The sequence below is a fragment of the Triticum urartu genome, chromosome 7 (genome assembly GCF_003073215.2).
Source record: "Triticum urartu cultivar G1812 chromosome 7, Tu2.1, whole genome shotgun sequence".
Lineage (NCBI taxonomy): Eukaryota > Viridiplantae > Streptophyta > Magnoliopsida > Poales > Poaceae > Triticum > Triticum urartu.
Window position 1 is genome coordinate 116,685,484 of NC_053028.1, and position 16,027 is coordinate 116,701,510.

Genomic DNA, 16,027 nt, shown 5'->3' on the forward strand with positions numbered 1-16,027 from the left:
TCGTGGGTGGAGCCCTCCGTAGGCTCGCGCAACCGTTACCCTTCGTGGGTTGAAGTCTCCATCAACATGGATGTACGATAGCATAACCTATCGGAACCACGCCAAAAATCTCCGTGTCTCCAATTGCGTTTGCATACTCCAATCCCATCCCATTACATTCTCGCAACTTGCATGCTTTAATTTCCGCTGCTCATATATTCTTGCCATGCTTGCTTGAAATGTATTGTGAATGTTTAAACTTATGTTAAAACTCCACCTTAATTTGAAGAAATTAAAAAATACTACTTTTCCTTGTTGAGGGTCTAACCCCCCCCCCCCCCCGACTCTAGACACCTCTTCTCAATCCTTTCACATAGGAATCCCTAATGCTTCGTTGGATGTAGACATTCAAGGGCTTGGCATTGTATTGGCTCCAATGCCAAATACTCAAGACATTGATATTGCGCTTCAATGCCAATATTAGTGTTTGGATGTTTAGGTATTTCGTACTTGGAATCTAAGAGGAGCAACAATGCCAAATCCTGTTTGGATGGTAAGTATTGTATTGCAGTTTGCACATCTGTGCCTAGAAGGAGGGTTGATGAAGTCGTGCAGCTCGCACACGAAGGTGAGCATAGAGATAAGCAGGAGCACCAGCGCAACCTTCGCCACGAACACAGGCTTCCATGTGTGGCCCGCGCCGGCGCCGACTGCCGACATCTCCGCCGTGTTCGTGCTAGATCGGGCCCCGCTCCACCTATGCCCCCGCGCTCCTCGCCGCCAGCGTGGGAGTCGGCCGTTGCCTCCATGTGACGAGCAGCAAGGCCTTCGGCCCCTAGTCCTCCAGTGTCGAGCACTGCTGCGCCGGCGGCAGGAGCGGGGCCGCGGCGCCCATCCCCGATTGCCCTCGACCTCAATTTGGCGGAGAAGCTGTCGGCCTGGGATTCGCTTCGCGCCGCCATCGACAGGAGAGAATGAGGAGGAGTGCGGGAGACACACCGCCATGTGCCGCCGTCGAGGATCTGCTTCTGTTTACTCCTGCTAGCGAAGGGTTACGCGAGGCGAGCGAATACATAGGAAAACGGAGGGGTTCAGCTCTGAATTGAGGATTGGGTCGCGCGAGTGTTATCGCTGGCCGAGAGATATTCGGCTCAAATGCCACGCCCGAATGCCGTGACCATCCAAACAGCGATATTCGGGCTGCCGAATACCAAATCCTAATTCTAGGGCTCAATATATAATCCAAAGGGACTGTAATTTGGATCCATGACCATTTGGTGAATCAGAGGAGTGAGTGTAGTATGTGTGAGCATTTGAACATATAATTGTAGCAATGATTCTTATACTGGCCAATCTGATCCTTGCATGTGTATGAACATATAATTGTAGCAATGATTCTTCTACTGGCCAATCTGATCATTGCATTATATATCCTTGTTGTATATAACATGAGGTATGATGTTCCTAGTTTTCTTGTGAACTTGTCTCATTTTGCAATGTGATTACATGTTTCTAGTTGCGACTACTATGTAATGTCCATTTATGTTATCTTAGAAGCACAACGAAACATTTATATAAACTGACTTATAGTACCAAGTAGCATGACGCACAATTAATTCTTCAGAGTTGCCAACCGTAGTTGTTGTCTTGATTGCTGGAATGTGAGGAATTAAAAGCGCGGCATTGCTCAGTAGCTGCCCTTAAAAAGGCGGAGAAGAGAATAGCCATGTTTCAAATATTCAAAGAAATCAAACTTATCGTAGGGGAGGATCTCGACGTACATGATGTGTAGATTGGTTGATAGACAGACACCAAGATACTATGTTTCATCATTGCGTCAGTCTGATTTCCCCTGATAGTTTTTTTGAGGAATATTTCCCCGATAGTTGTAGAAGTGAAACCTGAATTCAAATCGCTATCAAGAGTAGTGCACTTTCAAGGTCTAGGATTGAGAGGAACTGGGAAATATCATCATGCTAAAGTAGCTCAAGCTCTGAAACATCAGTCGTTAACAATGTCGATTTGGCGCTTTCCTGAGAGAGCAAAAGGCAACAGCCACGCACCAAATTGATCGTGGGACTGGTGCTGATGGAACCACACTACTTGAAATCTAGGCACGCTAGCTTGTGACCGGTCGTCCGCTGCTCGACACCATAGATGTGCAACTCTTACCGGCCGGTGTGGGCGCGTGGCCGCTCGCCGGGCTACTACTCGGCGCTTCCCGTGAAGACACCACGAACGTGGTCGAGCAGGATCACCATCCTAGCGGAGCTGGGCCACGGTCTGGCCAAGAGTGTTGGCCGAAGCCCTTTCCCTTTGTCCCAGTTTTTTCGGTGGACACACACGAGCGCACACACAATTAGTCCTGTCCCACGTCCTGGCAGAGCTTAACAAGAGCAGAGGAAAACAGGGTAGTAAAGCTGAGAAGCCACGCAAACGAATGCTCTTTCTTTTAGTTTTCGACTGATTGATCAGCCACACAAATTGTGCGTGTTATATGGGTTAAACAGTCAACTTCACAACCGACTATTCATCGAACTCCCTAAATAACTTTCACTGAATTAGGAGAAAATATGATGTGCTGAAACCAAGCCATTTAGGATGAATAACAGGTGAATAGTATGTTTCAAGTGTTCAAAAATTCTGAAACAAGTATGATGTGCTGATGAGGTGAGTCTCCACAAACTTGTAAAATTACAAGTTTAAATTCAATTTCACTTGTGAGCTATGAAAGAAACCAAATTTAGCAATGAATAGCGATAAAACGTGAAGCATGTGGAATGGCTGAATTTGTATTTTAGCTCCCAAGCGAAGCTACATTTGAACTTGAAATTTTACATGTTTGCAGAACCTCTACCCTCTAGCATGTTATATTTTTAAAGAACTATGAGACATTTGAGACATGTTTTTCAGTTGGTTTTTATCAGTTTCCTCTTTAACTTAGTTTTCAGCATAACTTGGTTTCCACATGATACTTTCAGTTACAAGCAAACAACTATACTCCCTCCGTCTTGGTGCATTAGGCATCTTACGAAAATCAAATAATCCCAAAACGCCAAGACACGAAACAGTAGTACTAGTTGCATGCATATTAATTAGACCCCAGCTATTAATTGGAGGACCAATGCAAGCAATTTTTGTGACACGCTATTGAGATTTGAAGAGGTGTCCTAATTAATAGCATGGTTTTAGTTAAGAAAGGAATGATGTGATTGGCTTCCTCTGTGATTCAACTTTTCTCTTAGCTTAATCTTTTCGCGCCTAGGTCGCGGTGCACTTTCTATGCCTAATGCACCTAGATGGAGCGAGAGTATGTACTTTTCACACTCAGTCCATTACACAACTAATGTGCACTGCGAGTACCACTTCTCCCCGTTCCACTTCTCTGTTACAGTGTGAGAGAGGCGACCATGGAGGGTCTTCGTCTTATCCCTTCTCCCGCCGGCGAGCCTATGGGTTCCTTGCCCCTCCGTCGGCCGCTTCAGCGGCGGGAGGGCCGGGGAAACCCCGGTGCTTAATTCTTAGCATGTAGATAGGCGTAGAAGTAGGGGTCCCATGAGCATCATTCTCTTGGTGGTGCCGACGTTCGGTGGAATAAACGTGCTTCAGATCCATCCCCAGCTCAGCTTGTCCGAAGGATCTGGAGCTTTTTGTGCCTTGGGGTCATCGGAGAGGCGGTGGTGATGACGACCTTTTGGGATTTTTGTTATCTGGACTTGTCCCCGTCCCAATGGCATTTCCTCCGATGTCACTGCGCGGCTGTGGGAGCTTGTATAGGAGTGAAGTCGACGGTTGGTAGCCATCGCCCTTGGGGGCGGCATTGGCCGTCGGGAGAGCGTGGCGGCTCGGGAGCAGGCTGGCGACCTGGTGGTGGAAGATCTGCGGGTTTCACCCGACTTGTTCCATGTGGAATGATGGACCTGGGATCCGTTCTATAGCACGGGGATGAGCCCCGGTCGACGCGGTACATCGACAACGACTCTCCCGTGTGCGGGGAGTTTCTCTTTCGACTCGTAAAGCTGGAGTCAACAATGGTGCTGGCTCGGATCCGGCGATAGTCGAAGAAGTTGGTGTTTGCGGGGACCTCCAGGCCATGAAAAATCAAAGATGTCCTTCCTCCATTATTTCATTATAAGTTTTAGGCGAGGCTCCATTGAATACACAAGCATCTTATTATATATTTGACAAAAGAAAAACTTATCCATCAGGGGCAATAAATTGTACGGAAATGTTAACGCTCACACGTGTGGGCGTTGACTATCTCGACCACACGTATCCATCACCGTCCAGTACTATATGCACGAATCTTGACACAATCTGGCTGATTTTCTGTGCCACGTAGGACAAGGCGTGTGTGTGGTGTGTGACATAGTTCGCCCACACATCCATTTTACCACATGGAGGGGCCGGTGTGTGGGCGTTTAGCAATTCACCCACACACCAGTTTTCAGTCACGCACAAGGGCTGGTGTGTGGGCATTTGCCATCTCGCCCACACGCCGTCTCCTCTCCCACACGTAAGCTGCTAGTTGCCATGTGTTTTTGCAGCGCACATGGCAACTGCCTCTAGTGTGCTTTATAAGCAGGTGGCAACTCTCTTTTTTTACCCGAGTTGCCATGTGTTTTTGCAGGGTACACGGCAAATGCCTAGTGTGCACGTAAGCAGATGGCAACTGTCTTTTACCGAGTTGCCATGTGTTTTTGCATGGTACATGGCAACTGCCCCAACGTGCACGTGCATGGCAACTGCCCTAACATGCACGTAAGCAGATGGCAACTCTTTCTTTTTACATGGCAACTGCACTAGCATGCTTGTGAGCACATGGCAACTCTCTCAACTGCCTAGTGTTAGTATGTGGCAACTCCTAAAGTTATGAAATCATGGCAACTACATTAGATCAGACCATACATGGCAACTACAGTTGAGCAACCATGGCAACTGCAGTTGTCCGACATGGCAACCGTAGTTCAGCGACATGGCAACTGCAGATAAACGAACATGGACGAGGGTCTGGACCATGGCAACTGTGGGCGCGCGGTGGGCGTCACGCGTCGCGTGCGGGACCAGAAGAGTACGAGGCCTGACATACGGGCATGTGGGCATTATCAACTTCGCCCACACGCACGCGCGTGAGAGGGTTCAGGAGGGAAAAAAAAGATGTGTGTGGGCATTAGTTGTTTTCCCCACACGTAGGTGTGTGGGCTAGTTGCTGTCCATGCCACACGAGGCGTGTGGCACAACTATCCGATACACCACACGTGTGACAGTTATCGGGACCCTAAATTGTAACTTTCATATAAACTAGCACAGTGGTTGAGCACATGCACGAGGCTACTTTTTAATTATATGTTAGTTTGTATTATTGAGAGAAGTCTACTTTACCACCCTCAACTAACTGATGGGTTTAAAGTTCAACCCTCAACTTGTAAACCGGTTAGAACACACCCTAAACTTACAATGCGTCTTATTTTACCCCTGAGGCAGTTGGAAGGTGGTTTTGCGGGATGTGGCATTCAAATTGACTAGTCAAAGATGATATGGCATCCTAATAAGCATTAATTTGTGAAAAGGATGGCTAGCCCCACATGTCATAGAGAAGAGAATCATACATGAGCGACGACCCGGTCTCATGCCTCCCCATTGTCCTCCTTAGCAATTCCCCGACGCTCACATGGTTGCCGTCGCGGGTAGTCTGGAAGCCGCCGTCGAGGTCTGGGAGGAGGAGGGTGATGATGAGGGTGAGTTGGGTGTGTCTCTTGAGGCCCATGGTGACATCATGTTGGGGACACCATACTCGGCTCGGAGTACGGAGAACTCGTGGACAGGCACGCCATGTCGGCGATGAGGGTGGTATCCCCGTCATGGTCGGGCACATGGAAGAGGCCCTAGTCCTCGCAGGCGGAAGCCACGCGGCTCTGGATCTCGACGGGTGCAACATCGCCCCGTCCCCCATGCCACCATCGAGAGAACCGTCGTCGCCTTTTGCTGTAATCGCAGCCAATAGCACCCCAAGCCAAGCCACCTTGCCATTTGGCCTCGACTCGCAGAGACGAACTCCCCCATCGGAGGAATTGTGCCAAGGAGCCCTCTGTAGCTCGTGTTGTGCTTGTCTTCTTCACCTCCGGCAGAAGACAACCAGGTTGTCGTCTGTGGCTGCGCACCTCCGTCATCGAGCTACTTGCATACATAGACGTGGATTGGGCCGGCTGCCCCGACACACAACGATTAGCGTCCGGCTACTGTGTATCTTTTGGCAACTCGCTCATCTCATGGTGCTCTAAGTGGCAGCCCATCGTCTCTTGGTCGAGTGCCGAAGCCGAGTACCGTGCAGTGGCCAACGTGGTAGCTAAGAAATGTTGGCTGCATCACCTTCTTGGTGAGCTTCGTATCCCGTTCCCAAGGCCACGGTGTTTTTGTGACAATGTTTCGGCCACCTATCTTGCTGCTAATCCGGTGCGGCACAAGCGCACACATTGAGCTGGATGTTCAGTTCGTTCTCGAGAAGGTTCGGTTGGGTGAGCTCTGTGTTCACATACCAACCACTCAACAGATTGATGACATTATGACCAAAGGGTTGCCAACTGCTACATTCCAGGAGTTTCATTTCAGTCTTTGCGTTGCGATCCCGCCACTTAGACTGCGTGGGGTGGGGGGGTTGAATGTGACATATCTGTACAAATCTTCCAACTGATCTCTCTTTTATCTCTAGCCTTGTATATCTAACTTCTATAGACTTCGTAGGATTTGTTGACCTGTCACAGAAGACATATCTTCTCTATATTGTAAACGACTCTCATGAATACAATTGCATCGAATACCTTTCTACATATAACATGATGTATGATGTTCCTAATTTGCTTGTCAAATTGTCTCATTTTGCAATACATGTTTCTAGCTGCGACTAGTATGTAATGTCCACTTATGTTAGAGCATCTCCACTCACCCCCAACAAGCCCCCCAGGATGCCTTTTATAGTGCCGGCGGTGAAAAATCGGCCCAGCCGCGCCCCAACTCCTCGTTTATCGCCGGTTTAGGATGAAATAACAGTCGTCGATCCCGAGCCAAACCCAACCCCCTAAGGGGCGCCTGGGGGCGCCAGCCGAAGCGAAAAGGCGGGCGGGCTTGCTCTGTCGGCGACAGACAGGCCTATTCCCACCGTTTTCCCCCCTTTCCCTGCATTTTCCTCATTGCTTCCCCCTTCTGTCCCGTCGCTCCCGCCATTCTCCTCCCGCTCATCCGTCCGCCATGCCGCCGAAGAAGTATTCAGCCCCTCGCGTCGCTGCCGCCGTCGATTCCACCCAGCCAAAATAGAGGAAGCCGAGGGCACCGATGGCAAGACCACAGGGCGTGTCCAACATCGAGTGGAGAGCGGAGGTTCAACGCCGGGAGGCTTTCAGCACTGACCGGCGGAAGAGGCTCATCGCCAAGAAGGCCAGGGACGCGGCAACGGCGGCGGAGCAGGTAAAGGCGTCTCAGGCGGGGATGATGAATCCGCCCGACCACTTCCCACAACCTGCATGGGGGAGCCAAGCGAGCGTCCTGTCGTCGACCAACTTCTCGCCACCGCTGCCACCCTGGGCGTACGCACCCTCACCTGGCTACTCCGACGGCGACGCTCATGGAGGTTTTAACCCCAACATCACCTTCCCGCACGGCGCGCCGCCGCGTGCCTCCCCGTCCGGCCTGAACCCCGACCAGCGCACTCCCTCCCCCGCGTTCACCGCTGGCCTCCACACCCAATACAACTACTCGCCGCAAGCGTACTCAGCCTCGCCGACGCTGCCTCTGCGCTAGGGTGCCCTACCATTCACACACGCCTCGGCGGCACAGTTCGGCAACCCCGACGCCACGACGCCGACATGGACGAGATCATCACGAGCGGCTCGGTCGCCGCCGCCTCCTGCCCCGACTTCCACGCGCAAGATGAAACAATGGACACCGGCATCGACATGGACGACGAGCTCGACAAAGTCGAGGAGGGGGAGGAAGAACAGGCGGCAGAGGAGATGGAGCTGGCGCCGGGGGCGAAAGGGAGAAAGAAGAAGCGGGCGGCCAGTGCCAGGCCAAGCGAGTCGCGCGTCAAGTGGACGTCCAAGGAAGACGAGTGCCTCGGCAAAGCATGGAAGACCGTCAGCATCGACCCGATAACCGACTGGAATCGGAACACCGACACGTACTAGAGACGGATCAAGACGGTGTTCGATGAGCGCAAGCTGGTCGACCCCTACTTCGCCACTATCCACATGGAGCGCGGCGACAAGACCATGGCGAACCATTGGGCGATCATCCAGGCGGCCCACAACAAATGGCATGGGATCGTTGAGGAGATCGCGGCTTGCCTGGAAAGCGGCACCAACGTCGAGGGTCAAGTATGTCCAGCCGCCAGCTCACTTGTTCTTTCACCATTCTTTGGCTGCGCAGATGGTTCGGATGTTCAACATGTATAGTCAAGACAACAGCGACCAAGAGTTCAAATTTCTTCACGTGTTCTCCTGGATCGAGTCGTGCAAGAAGTGGAGGGAGGTCCGGCTCACCCTCGCCACGGCAAAGGAGACGTACAAGCCGGATGTGCTCGCCCTGGGGGCGGCGGATGGGCGCCTTGATGGCAACAAAAGAGCAAAGATGGTGAGGGACACGGCACCCGCTGCCGAACGGCTGCAATCATCGATCGAGCAGTGCATCGCTGATGCCAAGACCAGTGCCGCAAAGAGGGAGGGGAAATTGGACGTGCGGTGGTCCGCTCTAATGACAAAGCAGGACGTGAAGCTCAACCTTCTCAGGACCAATGTCGCCGCGAAGAAGAGGAACACTGACCTGGCATTCTTGATGGCGGCAGACATGTCGACAATGGACAAGCAGGTCAAGGCGTGGTACCTGACGGAGCGCGGCCTCATCTTGAACCAGATGCCCGGGCCAGCACTGACCACCGCCCTAATGCTCACGCCGACAACAACACCGACGCCCAGCCCGAGCGATGAAGTGGTGCTGGCGCCGACCGCCATCCCGAGCACGGAAGCCATGCCGACGCCGAGCACGCCTGCCTCCACGTCGACCCCGGCAAGTCCCACGCCAAAGGAGCCCGCTGTTTGATGCGATCCGTGCCTATGCTTCCCTCCTTTTGATCGTTGATCTTTCGGGCATGTTTGATCGCCGAACTGTGGGATGGTGATTGCCGACTTGTGGCATGGTGATCGCCGAACTTGTGGCGTGTTTTTGGTAGCGGGAAAGACAAGTTTGATTTTTTTGGGGTCTAGGGGCCGAAACCTAGGGGCGCGGCTGGGAACTCGATCGCCTCCAGTGCGAAAAAACCGCCGGCGCAAACGCGAGAACGCATTTGCGGGGTGCGTTGGGGGGGGAGGGGGGCGAACGGCTGGAGATGCTCTTATCTTAGAAGCACAAAGAAACATTGGTATAAGCTGACTTGTAGTACCGAACTAGATGACTCGTTGCGGTTCTTACTCTACTTCCACTGCTTTTTCTCAGCCAAAGGAAAAAAGAAATTTACCCCTGCTTTGCTTTTTCTAAAGATGCATCGGTTCCTGAGTAAAGTTAACTCGGGCTTCTTATGGTCATAAAACATGAGTAATCATTTTGAAAAAGGATGCAATGCGACCTCAAAACTTACACTAATAATGTTTAAATATTTAGATTAATTGTGATGCAAAGTAGCTTTATAATACCAAGTTGCTCTAGCATATACTCCCTCCGTTCCGAATTACTTGTCTTGGATTTGTCTAGATACGGATGTATCTAGACTCATTTTAGTGCTAGATACCTCCGTATCTAGACAAATCTAAGACAAGTAATTCAAAATGGAGGGAGTACCAAACAGAGAGATGGAGACAGAGATGGAGAGTTGTTATTAGATGGAAATCTATATGAGAAAGAGAGAGCGTGAGCAACAAAGCTGAGTATCCCTTGCTGCGGCTTGATGTAGACTAAGGGGGGAGGTGAGGACCTAGGAGTCGACGAGCTGCTACTGGCCTTCTGATGCTTCCTAAAAAATGTTGTCTGGTGCATAGCAAGATTAAAACATTAGGCAGAAAACAACATTTGCTCTGCCTAGTGGAAAAATAAGTAAACATGACAGAATAAATCAGATCAAGATGCAGATGGTTAAGGCAAGATCATTTAGCAAAACTTAAATATTCATCAATCAAATGCTGACAACCATACGACACAACCATCAAGGTGTGAAATCGGGTCGTGGGGGAGCTCAACCAGAGTTTAGGCCGGTCGATCTGGTCATATGGACGCTGGAAGTAGAGAGAGCATGCCTGCTCTTCTTCTTGCTCCCACCGGACCACATCAGAAGAGGGGTTAGAGCCAGCTGTGGCTGGGAGACGAAGGAGGCCAGTGGGAGTCAACGGCACCAGCGCCATGGCCAAGCCAACTGCTTGTGCAACTGAGGGGATAGTGCTAAACAAGGAGGCTGGCCAAGATATGCAAGTTTGAATACTACTGGTCCACCTTCACTTGATCCTAAAATCAGCTTCGGAGTGTGGATCCCAACAAAATCTGTTAACAATAGATATTCCCTGAATTTCTATGGATACCCAACAATGGCAAATACTCCCGATGGAAACAAAAGCAGAGACGGCATATGCACTTGACGATCAGGGTGGCATGTCCTTCTAGAGCTGTCGGCGGTTCCTTCCTCTTGCCCATGGCCTCCCACAGTGGAGAAGGTGCCGATGACCGCACGACCTCGTCCGGATTGAGCTAATCCTGCAGTGTCTTCCTCAAATCTCTATATGCGCGCTATATACGTCTCTGGTTTCTCGATGCAGTACTCTTATGTGCCTACAAAATAACTATAGAACTTTAAAGTTCAAGTTAATTGCACATCAATTCTCTTTATATAAACAAACATTCATGGATCCAATGTTTCAACAAAAGTGAAACTAAATTTTGGGCTGGTAGACTTTCCACAAACAAAGTCGGTGGAATAGTAGAATGCATTATTATCCTTTAATCAGTGGTAGATTTTGAGCCCCGCGACAATCTCAACCTTTGGAATTCCTAGCCTTGTCATCAGCAGATCCATTATTATCCTGACTGTAGTTCGGATATTCTGCAACTTCTAGTAATATAAGACGACAGTATCAGTTGAGGATTTAAACAACCAATGATGGTAGATATAGTAAGTAGGGTAAAGGAAATCACCAAGACATGGATGTCTCCAATATATATGAGCACACTTGGTTTATACACGATTGGCTATTATGCATATATAGTATCACAGGTACACAGTCTATCTATTTTCGATAATATACAAATGTGATATTTATTTACCAACTAAGCAAAATAGCTAGAGCACCAAGGTAAATCGTGTAAAGTATATGCAATAGTAATTTTCATATGGAATGTGCTATTTATTAACCAAGCTGATTATGTTGTCTTTACCTGGAAAAGGTGAGCAATTGTAAAATGGGTTATTTATAGGACAGCCAGCATGGGTAATTGTTGGAGTTGGTTGTTAGTTGATGATGCAGAACCTAGTGAGTCTTGTTCATATAGTCATCCGGACATAGAAAGTTGAAGCAAGCATGGGAAAAACTTATGGCAGCATCGATTCTAAAATTACAGAGCAAAGCTTGCTAGAGAATCAATCATTAACAAATGCCACATCAACCAAACAATCAAGAAATCAAAAGTTGCTCGAGCAAGCCCCAAATCAGCAGCCTGCACACCTACCTTGCTTTAAATTCTACTCGTATTATCCTGGACAAGAAAATAACCTTAGACCAAGTACAATCTCTATGGTCATCACCAGATCGAAAAGGGAAAACACCCAAATGCCAAATGGTCACATACCTCTTCACACTCGGAAAGCTGCATACTGCAATCAACCTTTGTAAACAGCACCACACCCTGCTGTTAAACATATATCACGCATTATCATGCTAGAGTAGTTAGGAGAATCCAGGTTGTTAGCTTGTTTATCTTTTCATCTGTTTATTCTCCTCTATCTCTCCATGTATCTCTCTGGTTGTTGAACAACCGTAATTTTGTATGCCTCTGTGAGAGCCGGCCTCGCCTAATCAATATATAACACGCGGGCTCCCATGTTACGGGAGTTGAGACGCTTCCACAATTTCCACACCTGCAAGGTTGCAATATTGGCTCCAGTAAGCAAAACCACACCCACCAAAGTTTGTGGTACGGAAGGAATGAGGAGGATGGGATAACCAGTAGCAGCCGTAGCCCACAAAACACAAAATCGAGGGGAGACCGAGAGAGGAAGCAGGAGCTCACCTGCCTGATGGAGGTGAGAATGAACCGGGGAGGAGGGGCGTGGGTGACAGTGTTGTCGTTGGTGCGCGGGGCCTCGGTGGTGGACGAGTTCCACACGCATGGCGAGCTCCCGCGACTCGGCGCCCTGCTCTGCATCACCGACCGTCGCGGAGGCCAGCGGGATGAGGAGACGTGGGTGATGTCGTGTGGCAGCCAGCGGTGTTGTCGCTAGTGCGGTGGCCCTCGATGGTGGACGAGCTCCACGCGCACGGCGAGCTCTCGTGGCTCAGTGCCTTGCTCTACACCGCCGCGACAGCCGGCTATTTATTAACCAAGCTGATTATGTTGTCTTTACCTAGAAAAGGCGAGCAATTGTAAAATGGGTTAGTTATAGGACAGCCAGCATGGGTAATTGTTGGAGTTGGTTGTTAGTTGATGATGCAGAACCTAGTGAGTCTTGTTCATATAGTCATCCAGACATAGAAAGTTGAAGCAAGCATGGGAAAAACTTATGGCAGCATCAATTCTAAAATTACAGAGCAAAGCTTGCTAGAGAATCAATCATTAACAAATGCTACATCAACCAAACAGTCAAGAAATCAAAAGTTGCTTGAGCTAAGCCCCAAATCAGCAGCCTGCACACCTACCTTGCTTTAAATTCTACTCGTATTATCCTGGACAGGAAATAACCTTAGACCAAGTACAATATCTATGGTCATCACCAGATCGGAAAGGGAAAACACCCAAATGCCAAATGGTCACATACCTCTTCACACTCGGAAAGCTGCATACTGCAATCAACCTTTGTAAACAGCACCACACCCTGCTGTTAAACATATATCATGCATTATCATGTTAGAGTAGTTAGGAGAATCCAGGTTGTTAGCTTGTTTATCTTTTCATCTGTTTATTCTCCTCTATCTCTCCATGTATCTTTCTGGTTGTTGAACAACCGTAATCTTGTATGCCTCTGTGAGAGCCGGCCTCGTCTAATCAATATATAACACGCGGGTTCCCATGTTACGGGAGTTGAGACACTTCCACAATTTCCACACCTGCAAGGTTGCAATATTGGCACTAGTAAGCAAAACCACACCCACCAAAGTTTGTGGTACGGAAGGAATGAGGAGGATGGGATAACCAGTAGCAGCCGTACCCCACAAAACACAAAATCGAGGGGAGACCGAGAGAGGAAGCAGGAGCTCACCTGCCTGATGGAGGTGAGAATGAACCGGGGAGGAGGGGCGTGGTTGACAGTGTTGTCGTTGGTGCGGGGGGCCTCGGTGGTGGACGAGTTCCACACGCATGGCGAGCTCCCGCGGCTCGGCGCCCTGCTCTACATCACCGACCGTCGCGGAGGCCAGCGGGATGAGGAGACGTGGGTGATGTCGTGTGGCAGCTAGCGGTGTTATCGCTGGTGCGGTGGCCCTCGATGGTGGACGAGCTCCACGCGCACGGCGAGCTCCCGTGGCTCGGTGCCTTGCTCTACACCTCCGCGACAGCCGGCGGCACGAAGAGGAGGATGGGCTCGCGGCAGGGGCGGGGACAGAGGAAAGAAGGGGTGGCAGCGCCAGGAGAACCGGGGGAGAGGAGAGGAGGCGGGCAAGAAAGGAGACGAGGTTGAGGCGGCGGCGGCAGGAGAGGAGGCGGCTGCGGGGGCGCTAGGTCTGGCTGCTTTTGCCTGCTCACTTCCCCTTTTCTTTCTTTTCTCGCTGCCGCTTCCCCTGCCCGATCGCACACACTGGCCGCTTTTTCTCTCCACTATTCATCGAGGACACGTGGATGGCGCGCTTCTGCCTAGCACCCCTTTCATCATTTATATGTTCAATAGCATTGATGCACAAATAATTCTTCAGAGTCGCGAACCATAATTGTTGTCATGGTTGTTGGAACATGAGGAATTGAAAGCAGAACATTGCTCAGCAGACGCTCCTAAAAAGCCCGAGAAGAGAACAGCCATGTTTCAAACGTTCAGAGAAACAAAACTTATCAGAGGGAAGGATCATGATGGGTGGATTGGTTGATAGATAGGTACCAAGACACTATATTTCATCAGTGCGTCAATCTGATTTCCCCTTCTAGTTGTTTTTGAGGAATTTTTCCCCGGATAGTTACACAAGTGAAACCTGAATTCCAATCGCCATCGAGAGTAGTGTGCACTTTGAAGGTCTAGGATTGAGGGGAATTGGGAAATATCTGTTAGGTTGATCTCTCCACCAATGGGCCCAACGGCTCATTGGGCCCTTGACCCACGCCCTGATCGGGGGCGTCCAGCCCAAGCAAGGCTGGTGGGCCCCTATTGCGTAGTGCTATAAAGAGGAGGTGGGGACCAGGGGCACAGGGTACGAGGTTCGTCACCGCCATTGTTCCCTACTCCTAACCATATCCGATCCAGAGGGAGGCACTTAAGCGATGGGAAGCTCTGCCGCCGCCAATGCCCATACATCTCAGCCGCATCCACCCCACTACTCTCTGCCATCACCAGCACCATGGCCGGCACCAGGAGCTCGAGAAGGTAGAACTACTGCTAATCCCTAAGCCTATACGATCCACAGTTCTATCAATGGTATCAGACAAGGTTTGGTTTAGGATTTTCAGTAGAAAAGAACACAAAAGAAAATCTTTCCCCCTCCCGAAGAACCCTAGACAGGGCAAAGAAGATCACCGGAGCAGGGCCTTGGGCTCGCCGACAAAGAGTTCCGCCGTCTTGGCCGCGCCGTTCCTCTCGATCTCGATGTGCATCGGCAAGCCGAGGCATCGAGAAGAAGAACAGCACCCCCTTTTGGGGGCAAAGAGACCACGCGGTCGCCGAAACATGGCGCCGCCGCTGAACCGCTTGACGGCGGTGCGCCCATCTACGGGTGCACGCACACGCCGGCAAGGGGGCCAGAGGGGCGCCGTTCTTCCCTGAATCTCCACTACTCGAAGCCTTATATGGTGGTGGAGGGAGAAATAACAGAAAAGAAAGGGAAATAGGAACGGGATCGCGCGCCGCGGTGGTTTGCTATCCACGCCAGCGGCCGGCGCAGCCGTGCCCAGCCGCTACTCCAATAGAGATGGAGGCGTCGTCGAGGCGCAAGTGTAGTAGAGGAGGGCGCAAGCCCGACCCTCTCTCTCTGCCACAGGAAAGGAAGGGAGGCGCGGTGGCGCTCGTCGCCGTTGCCGGCGACCGGAGCAGCGCGATGCCCCGGCGTGCGGGACAGAGCAACAGATCAGAGGAGGGGCTCGCGCCTAGTCCTCTCTACGAAAGAGAAGGGGGAAGGGAAAGGAGGCGCGCGCGGCGCGGTGGCTTCCTCCGTCGCCGCCGGCGGCCGGGGCGCAACCCCGTGGTTCCGCCGTCACGAGAGAGAGATTGAGAGGGGCGAGGGAAACAGAATGGGCTAGGGTTGCGGTCGGGGCTTCCTCTCCTCACAGTTTGTTCAAGTGAAAATCGCTCTGGATCATCCGATCAAGATCAATGGCCAGAAAGAAACCCCTAGCTCTGCCCTGGGCTTTTGGGCCAAAATCTTATTTGCGCCAGTGGACTACGAACTAGGCCAGAGTGGCTGGCGCCCGCGTGTCACTTTTGGGCCGAAAGGAGAGTAGGCGCAGCCGCGGTTGCCCAGCGCGCGCAGCTGACATTTTTTCTTTTTTCTTTTCTTGTTTTTTGTCCAGTTTTGGGCTAATTACAGTACAGATTTTCTATTCAAAGTAATTCAAAAAAATTGTTTAGAAAATAGAAAAGTAAAAGAAAATGTTTTGAAAAGTAAACAAAAAAGTCTTTGAAAATGAAAATAGAAAATTTTCAGAAAAGAAATGTTCATGAATTTTA

General features: G+C 50.4%; 1 long non-coding RNA gene across 1 annotated transcript; it reads right to left on the bottom strand.

The window, feature by feature from the left end:
* Window positions 1-10,042: 10,042 nt before the first annotated feature.
* LOC125525896 lies at window positions 10,043-15,591 on the bottom strand. Its single transcript, XR_007291464.1, has 3 exons — window positions 13,424-15,591; window positions 12,238-13,271; window positions 10,043-12,085 (listed from the first exon to the last, which is right to left on the bottom strand). It is a non-coding gene; the product is annotated as an uncharacterized LOC125525896 (long non-coding RNA).
* Between the last annotated feature and the right edge of the window lie 436 nt (window positions 15,592-16,027).